A 10,251-nucleotide genomic window follows, 5' to 3' on the forward strand; every position below is an offset into this window, starting at 1 on the left:
CTCCGAGCGTTTGCTATTGAAAACCTTCAGCCGTGAGGTTTGACCGGGGGTTTGACAGACTTTTGTTTGATCTTAGAAAGTATACATGTCACTCAGCGGTATAAAGCTTCTTCTCGTCTTCGGAATCGCCCGTGAGCTCACCAAACTCATCATACTCTTCAACTGCAGCCCAACCATAGAGCAGGGTTTTGTCTGCAAAGCGAATCAACTTAGTGCACTTCTCGACGACAGACTTGGCCTTTTGGAGTTGCTCTTAAACCGCCAGAAGGTTTCGCACGGACACGCTCGGACAGATTAGAGATCAAGACAGTCAAGGAGCTGAGAATTAAACTCCAACTGGTTTCTGTTACCTTTAAGTTGTAGTGAACTGGTTGCCTTAGAGTCTGTTTCAATTTCTTTAGTTCGCCGGCGCATATTGTCGACTTCTCGTTCGTCTAATCACAACGAGAGTTTGAAATGACCAGATGCCTTCTGCAGCTTCATATCAAGGGGGATGGGGGAAAGAGAAATCAGCGAGTTGCTCCAGAATTGGAAACGTCTACCGACTGAGCGGAATGAAGCAGTCTCTAGCGGTGGATCAGGCATAGCACGAAATTTACTAATTTAGATTTAGTCAAGCTTAAAAGTGGAGCTCCTGATGACAACATGTTAACCTGGCTTGAGCCTGCGATCCAAACTATTACCCGGATAATGACCGCCGGCCGCCATGTCGCCACGTCGTCGTCGTCGTCGTAGGGCGCACGCGCCTGCCATCCATGCCGCTGGCAATGTCGCCCATGGAAAAAGAGATATATTATTTTCTATTTCTATGAATGCATGTAGTTCTGTTCCTATAGTTGTGGCGATCCGCTTGGCGGCTCTTCGGACCGCCGGACCTTCCATACAAGTGGGTTCCAGGATATGAATTGCTGTACCCTGGTCCCAGAGGTTTTTCTTGATTTTTGTTCTTTTCGCAGCTCTCTCGTGCTGGTGGGTAACCCGGTAATTTAATTTAACTTATTCAATTTTCACTGCGATTATATAACAAAGAAAAAAAAAAACATAAACGATATTACAAAATAATAATATTAACAATAATTGTAATAATCACATTAATAAAAAACATCTTAGTACATAACAAGGCAGTGAGGAAGACTAGAAGGGAACTGACGAACCATACGTGCTAGTCAACCCATTATGAAAATAAAATGTATGAATATATAAAAGCTTAATCATTTAACAAGCAATTTATTAACTATCTACTAACTACCTAACTATAACTCGCTAAATAACAATCTAACTAACTGACTGGCTAAGTAACATCCTAACTAACTAACTGCTGATGTTAACCCAGGTGGTATAGGGGTGCTCAGGGTCGAAAACCTTATCTTTATAAAAAATAGTACATAATCTCTTAAAGGAAGAAACACTAGAGTTGGCAGTCCTCAATTCATCGGGCAAATTGTTCCATAAATACAGAATCCTGTTAAAAAAAGGGTTCCCTTACAAAGTTCCGTCCTGACTCTAGTAATTTTCAGCTTATTACTAGTGTGTGATCTTAATCTCTCATCAGAACAAAATTGAAAATACGAATTAAATGAAGAGTTAAAATGCCCGTTCTTCATTTTATAAAAGGTTGAGAGGTCCTTGACTTCTCTGCGGTAAACCAGTGGTAGCAGGTTGAGACGTTTTAAGCGCTCATTATACGGCTAAAATCGGGTAACATAAGCCGAATCGCACGTCGTTGTACCCCTTCTATTCTTTTTATCATAGTAGCTGAGTTTGGGCTCCAGATTTCAGAGGCGTACTCGAGATGAGAACGTACGAGAGACACATAAAGGGAGCTCAGAGTTGGTAATAAAATTTTGCTCCCGCTGATAGTGCGACGGATGAAACCTAGCATTTTGTTAACCTTATTCACCTGGGCGTGCATGTGATCACTGAAGCTGGCTGTACCTGACATAAGTACCCCAAGATCGCGCTGGGCTCCCACCCTGCTGGACTAGGTCTAGATCGTAACTAGTGGAAATACTCCAGAAAGTAACTGCTTCGGAAACCAACATAATGCCCGGCATTATTCTTCTAGACCATGCCAGGCCGAAAACCAATGGTTGCGTAAGTAAAAAGTTAGCATAAGGCGAAGTAATCTACCCAAGTAGCTTTCAGCATCCAGGTGTGACGATTTCTACATCCCACTGGATGGGATGCTGGTCCATCGCCTTACCCCTGCCCAGCATTAAATTTGCCGGCACCTATCGTTTATACTCTGGATGAGTGGCACTGTGAGAGTAGAGTGTCTTGATCCGGAGTTCAGGCTGTCTAGCGCATTAACAAAAAGGCCGTTGCGGTGAAGCCTATGCTTTATTTAGTTCTGTTGTCATAACAGATCACAATTGGGGCACAAAATTAAAGAACTACGAAACGTCACTAGTGAGATCAAAAGGCGGTTTGGCCTCGAAAGAACAAGACCTGACTTACCAATTGACCAGAATTGTAAATATTCATTTTTGCATTTAAGTCTTCTTTAATGTCCCCCGATATTAGTCCGCTAGGTTCTTATTTTTATTCTTATTATTCTTGACTGGAATAAACTGTACCGAAGAATAATTACTGGTTACACCTGCAATGGAATTCCGGTCAAGTTTGACAGTTCGCCGCTCTAAATAGAGAGGCGCGGTGACCTCGTGGCACGGTTAGTGCTCTCGTGTCCGGATAGAGCGGCTCGGGTACGAGCCCTGTCCGGGAATTGTGTTGTGTTCTTGGGCAAGACACTTTACTCTCACAGTGCATCTATCTACCCAGGTGTATAAATGTCTATCGGCGAATTCAATGCTAGGGGGTGACCCTGAAATGGACCAGCATCCCATCCAGAGAGGAGTAGAAACTCCTCGCTCTGGCCTGATGGGCCACTTGGATCGTATGTAGACTTTTTTCAGTCTGTATTTATGCACTAGGGGGTAGAAACGTAGTGAGAGGATCTTGCCACGGTTCTAACCTGTAATGAACTGTCATTCCATCCAGGAATTTGAGTAGTCGCCTCATCCTACAGAAACCGGAGTCAGTTAAGAACGATGATCAGTACCAGTTGATTTATCGGGTTGGTGTAAAACCTCTTACAGACATCGCGTATTTTACATTTGTAAGGTATCGATAAGATCGAATTACATGTACAGTATTACTTTAAAAAACACACTCGCGTCGAGTTTTAAAACATAAACAAGTAAAAATTGTTGACGTCAAGTAAGTAACGTATCACTTCTTCACGGCCGTATTGCCGAAAGCTTGTTCTAGCTAACATCGGTTTGTGATTATGTGCCTACCTAGCCCGATTCTCAACACGGTACAGGTCGCTCTGAAAATCAGGCAAGTACCTACGTGGTAAGAGAATCAAAAGGCAGTAAAAAACTTGAAGGGAAAACGAAATGTTGTTAAATAAAATATAACTAATAACCACGTAAAAACCATTTAAGGTCAAGTGCAAGTGGGAGACAATATAATAAAAAGCAGCCATCTAGACCAAGCTATTATTAGGTCGCTGAAGAACTGACTAAGCACGTAATATTGCAACTGAGCTTAAAGATGTTTTAGTCAAGACGTTCATACCTGAATTGTGCTCAAGTTCTGAAGCGGTTTGTCAAGGAAGCTCTCCCCAACAAAGGCTCCACCAGTGTGTATACCGCTAAACTATATTTAAACCAATAGTGTCAACACATATTAAACCATTGTCTAAAAAAAACCTACCAAATTGAAAACTCATTTGATTGCATGTCACTTCGCTCATGCAATAAAATTTCATGTTAAAAATACCTCCGGTATCGTATTGAGATCAGTTCGAAAATAGTTCAGCTTTTTTTAGATGTCCTTTTTTAAAGGCTAACCATCCATTTTAGAATTGTATATTTTTATTATTAGCACCATTGACGAGTCTTACACTGATTAAATTACAACATCAAAAAGGAAAAAAGAAATGGAACAAAGCCGAAAAAAGAAAAATGTACAACTAAAACAAATTGACAAGACATATATATTTTTCACTTTCAAAGGAAGATTCTAGAGTTTGGTTTACTTCTATGCTTACTTGTGTTCTTATTTACCGTTACTTTCTTTGTTTGAAAGCATCATATTATCGATATCCTTCTTCCGGTCGATGATGTTAAAAAACTTATTTATACCGAGGTAATCAAGATTTGTGGTGATACACAAGTGCTGGTTGTATTCCAAATTCAGTGAACCCACTCATTACTAGACATTTTATGATAGATTAAAAAAATAAATAAACTAACAACAGTTAATTAATTATAATTACCGTGAATCCATAATGGCGTAGACCTACTTTACATCAAGTTTTGAATGACCTATCTTGCGAAATATTTAAGTCATATTGTTTTTCTTTTTTTTTTTTTCTTTTTCTTTTTTAATTTGTGATCTTTAAAATAGTAGGCTATCAAGGTAGAAAAACATTGAGAGGAAATATAAACCTCAAATAATCAAGGATGGCGTTGTGTGAAAAAGATAGAGACTAGTGTGCGCGAAGAATTCATGAAATTTGGGCTAGATTGTTCAAGGTGGAAAACATTTAATTTCTTAATCAAGAAGAAATACTAGGACTCAATTAAGAAAACTATAATCTAAATAATTTATCAGCAGATTCTCACAACTGACTGAGTGAAATGATTATAGCAAAATGTAAGTGGAATTCTCATTTGATACTTTTTCTGAGATTTAAGTTACACCTCGCTTTATTAGCACATAATCATTCATTAAATCTAAATCTAAATTTAGTACAGGTTATCAAGACATCTTGAAATGCGGAATTCTCTGTTGATCCAGCACTTGTTGCAATGTTTGCATTCCCCTTAGGAAAACTGCAATTAGCGTCAAATTACCGAGACGTCACGTGAAACGCCAATCACCGACTCCAAAAGCTCGATGGAATCGGATGATAAAAAGACGTCGTGATGCCACGCGCGCGAGCATTTCTGGTCTCGATTAGCTGTACAGAAGGCCTTTTACTTTGCAGCTTAGTGGCTTACTTCTTATCAGAATATTAATGGAGAAGTTAAAGATGGAGTTCACTGGTAGGCGTCGATCCATCTCAGGGAACATCAGCTCGGCGTCCAGCGAAACTTCCTCTCGCAGCGGGGATTCATCTCCTGTGGTAGAAAATACCTTGAATGAGGTGGAAAGTCAAATCAGCGATATGGCGGACATCGCAAAAAGACGGCGGCAGCGTAGAAGCAAATCTGTCCCACACGTGAGACGATTTAACTGCTCTGCAGCAGATGATACGTTTGACTTCACTTTCAGCACCAAACTAGATGCGTCAAGCTTCCAGGAACTGCCGACTACAACTCTCTGTTCAACGGAACTTTGACGTTGAGGAAGACGAGGCATAGATCCTTTTTAAGGAAGGCCTTTACTTCCTTTCTCGTAATTATATTCCGATCTGCACAAGTTGAATCAACAGTGCCAAATTGACTGCGTCATCGTGATGTTAGAGTTGGCCAGCATCTCTGTTTTCCTCAGCGTCAAGACATTTATTGTGAAAGCAGTTTTTCAGGAAAACAAACAAGATTGTTATGACCTCGTTAGACTGAAACCACCACCGTGTCTGGGATGCGAACAATTTAGCCATAGACGAAATACTTGCTGGTGAGATGACACCCTTTTCTAACTATAGCTCTGCTATACTGTGTCTTAGTGGAATTTAGTAATGCAAGATATGAACTTATGTAGTATACAATGATTTGTTTTCTTCTTTGGCGTGTGTGTTTTGTTTTCGATAGCTCAATTATGTTTGCTATGCATTCTAGGCAAACAGGAAAAAAGCGTTTAACGTAGCGTTCGTCAACTGCAAAACTCCCGTTGGGACAAAACTAGACGGTAATTTTCAAAAATGCTTGTCTAATGTGGTCACTGACGGCCAGCTGTTTGTGTGCAATTGTCATATAACAGTTATAAACTCTTCGTGTTTGAGATTATTTATGAGTTGGACTGAAAAACGTAAAACAGACCATAGCAACTGATATAGATCTCACTTAAAAATTTCTTATGAATGGTCTGCCATAGTAATTGAATATTCCACATTTGCTTATTACCTTGACATTGATTGTGACGCTGACAATTATTTAGTTATTGGAGAAATCTATTGTTTCGCTTCTGAAGAGATAACAATGTACCACTCATTCAGTAAAATGAGAGTCCTGGTGATTATTAATAACACACCAAAGTAACTTAATGTCTCTTTAATACGGTTTTATTTCCATATAGCTCAGTATACCTTTGTGTTATCGTTGAAAATTTTGCATCTTTGGAGTGGTATGTGTGATATCGGCTGGTATTTTTGGATGATCTTTAACCTCGTTGCCGCAAGAGTCAAACCTCAAATCGATAAACGTGGTTGTACAGATTTCAAATGCACATTGTTTCATTTTAAATTTAAGCTTTTGTGTGAGACCATTCCAACGCTTTTCCTGTGGTAGTGTAGAGCCGCTATAGAAGGTGGTTAGAACAGTAGATGTAACCCTGGTGACCATTCAAAAAAGTCAATTTTAAGGCAGTGGTGTCTGTTTTGAGACCGCTTTCATTACGAAATTTTAACATTGATTATTTATTTTGAACATGGAGCTCTTGATAGCTAACCTCGTGGCTAAGCTAGCAGCGGTTCCACTGATCCAGGTAACCTTAAAATCTTTGTCAAAGCAAGCTAGCATGATTTGTAATTACTTAAGTGAGCGATTATTATACAACTGTTCTTAATTGCGGTCCAGTTGGCCGGATGTACTAAGCAGTTTAACAGAGCGCTACTGGACATCTAATTTAATTACGGCAAGTGCGTTTAGTGCGATAATCCTCTGTCCCACCTCTTTCATTCGACCTCTAGGATTACGGCGGATAAACTTAATGCTTTATTATTTGTTTTTGTCAATTATTCATAAGCCGCTGGCACTGTGTCAGTTGAAGAGGACTTTCTACTTGTGTGACGTAAAACAGTTCTTTTAAATTTGTATTAGCATTCATGTTGCAATATTCGCAGAGCCCCATCAAGGAGTTAAATAAGCTGCAAGATCCTCTCTGGAGTTGAAGCAGGTGGTTCTTACAGCAACCCAGAAGCTACTAAGATGTAATAAAATGCTACGTTGTTTGATTGTTGCGATCGGTAGACATCGATTATTTGGCTTAGGTATATCCGATGTGAGGGTTTTTGTTCACTGAATTTTCGGTGGCATCTGTCCACCCTAATCAGTTGCCACCAAAAATTCAGTGAACAAATAAACCTACAGATCGGATATATTTAAGTCAAATAATAATGCTGTGTTTTTTGTATAATTATACATTTCATCCAAGAAAGAACATTCAGCCCGCTTTAATTACAGCATATTACTTGAAATTGCCTTCAAAATTACATTGCATGGCATTTTAACCAAGTTATTAAACAGCTGATTACTAATATTTAGGCTGCAAATGGATGACTCCAAACAAGTATAACTATGGACGAACTATTACACAGAGGTTTGTTCCTTAATATGATGCACCCATCGTTTCCAAAGTTTGTTCGATTGAGCATGTAATCTGGCAGTTTCCTTAACATTCTTTACAGTTTTGTTGTCCATATCATGTTTATTTCTGATCTATAAGAGTAACGTTCATTTGGAAGCACTCTTCTAGAGTTGTCTTCAACCTCAATCATGGTTGGATGCCTGGTCGGTCGTCTCCGTTTAAGCCAGTTGTTTTGATCGTTCCATTCAGTATGGCAACTTGACAATTCCTTCATAAAGGCATTCCTTTTGAGTGTACAAGCTTCCTTAGACGCCCCACCATGTAACATGAACAGAAAAATAACCGTGATGGTATCAAGGACAACGGGCAATAGCAATCATAACATCAGAAAACAAGCAAGAATATTAATTGTCTTCATGACCTTTTTTTGCAAAAGGAAGTTATTGTTGGTGTTTTCATAGAATTTTAGTAGCAGAAGAAAATGTTCAGAACGAGAGAAGCTGGTGTCTATACGCGAGGGCATTTTAGGAATAGAGGTTTTAGCGATATATTTCCTTAACGACTGATGTTGAAAATAGTTGACTTTGGTTCCACAGTCGTTGTGGCAAATGTCTCTCACACAATAACAGCGAGCGTATAGTGTCGATTTCGCTTTGTTGTTGTTTAGTATAAATGAACAGGAATGCATATTCCATGTTAGTCCAAAACAAATCTGTTATCGAATATAAAATATTTGTGCATGTGTACATAAATATTCAGTAACAGTATCTGGTATTTTTTGTGTTAAAATTCATAACTGACTTTAATTGTTCGTCAATACACGAAGTGAGTATTTTTTAACAGTAAGGAATTCCCATGTGTCATTTATGGGGTCATTTATTTCTGAGTGGTCATTAAAATTCACTTAGGAACAGTTACCAGACAAATACGCCCACACACCATGAAATAAAGACGCCCTATGGCTGCCCGTTGTTACCGATAACCCTTGTATTTGGAATTCTAAGGTCATCATTAAAAACATGTGGGTAACTCCTTTTTCGCGTAAACTTTGAATCTTTCTGTCAGCTTCGAAGATATTGATTTAAAGGCCATAAAGTTAAATCTCAGGGCATAGTTTAAAGTGGTACTTTGATGAAATTTTCACCCCTTGAATTTTTAGATTTGTCACATTAAAAGCGCCTTTTACCGTTTGCAAACATCTGCATACAGTGGAACATGTATAACGACCCTGCATTGAGCGGTCACCCTCTGTAGACCTCTTTAGCTTGGGCGGTTTGTTTTCCCATTGCAGACCACACGATGATACACTTGAGAATTCTTGCTTTCAAATTTTTAAATAGTCGCATGTATCTGAATGAATAATTTTAAGACGAATAAAAGAAAAATTCTCTAGAGAATACCACGTGGCCTACAATGGGAAAATAAACCGCCCAAGCTGAAGATGTCTATTGAGCCGCCAGTTTTCAAATTCCCGATTTTTCGCTAATACAAACGCTGTATTTGCAACCTTTATTAGGTGGTCACCTCTCAAGCGGTGGCGGCAACCCTGTAGCAGTCCTATGTTTGTCTTTCCTTGTTATTTTTACCTGTATTAAGCTATGAACGTAGCAACTATAAAATGACGGAATGAGATATTTTGTTGTGAACTGTAAGTCATAGAAATACAGCACTGTATATCGTAGAAGAGAATAGGACAATTTATTGCACAGTACTTTTACACAACGTTACGAATATTACACCGTTTATGTTACAAGTTGGCACTGAACCTTGTTTAAATTATTGATTGCTTGAAAGAGTGTCGATTGTCCTATTGTTTCCTTGCATGAAGTGTTTTTTGTAGCTACAGTGCGCCATTAAAGTTGACATTAGACCACGCCCAGTGAGTATTTTTAGTGATCCTGTATTAAGCGGCAACCTGTGTTAAGTGGCCAGTTCCTCAAGATCAGAGGGTGGCCGTCATATACACTTTTAACCGTATTTAAGTTTGAAAAATGCGTAAAATATGCAAATGAGGACTGAGACTTCATTCACTCAACCAAATATTACATCAAGTATATAAATAAAGCTATCACGGTATTTGCAGCAGAAACCATTGAAACCTGGTAGGCTATTGGTTATACGTGCAGCACATCAACGGCTTTAAAAATTTCAGTTCTCATGACAACCCACTCTTTTCCAGTCCCCTCCAACCTGATTTCAATTTATTAGTGATTTTCAGCTCGAAAAACATTAAGCAAGGCCATGAGATATGCTTGCTGGATTATGTAGATGAGGAACGCTAAAGGTGGCCAGAAAAGTCTCAAATATCGGGGACGTTTGGAACCCAGTATGTCGCCATGGTAACAAAAATATTAAGCTCATATTGTCAAGATATTGTGGAGCACCTCTAGTAGAATATTACTGTCAAGAATTAGACATTTCTGATTCAAATCTTTTTTCATCATATTTGATCAAAATTCGGCTGAGTTTACGATGTCACCACTTAGCTAATTTGCATATCTTTAAAATTTGAATATCTCTGGAACGAAAAGAGATATTTAAAAATAGTAAACAGCATTTTTCTTCTCGCACAGACCACTTGTCTATTTTTTTAAAGTGGCTTAGACAGGAAAGATGAGATTATCGTCTTAGTACCACTTTAACAATAGTTGGTTTTGCAATCGTAATGTCTACGGTCATCATTGCTCGGGTACAAAAAGCAAGTATTCTGAGTAAACTTGATCAGGCTTTCTCATTAAGCAACATAGTTTGCCTTTATCAAGACCCTGCTCC

This window comes from Orbicella franksi, chromosome 14, assembly GCF_964199315.1.
Source record: "Orbicella franksi chromosome 14, jaOrbFran1.1, whole genome shotgun sequence".
Taxonomy (NCBI): domain Eukaryota; kingdom Metazoa; phylum Cnidaria; class Anthozoa; order Scleractinia; family Merulinidae; genus Orbicella; species Orbicella franksi.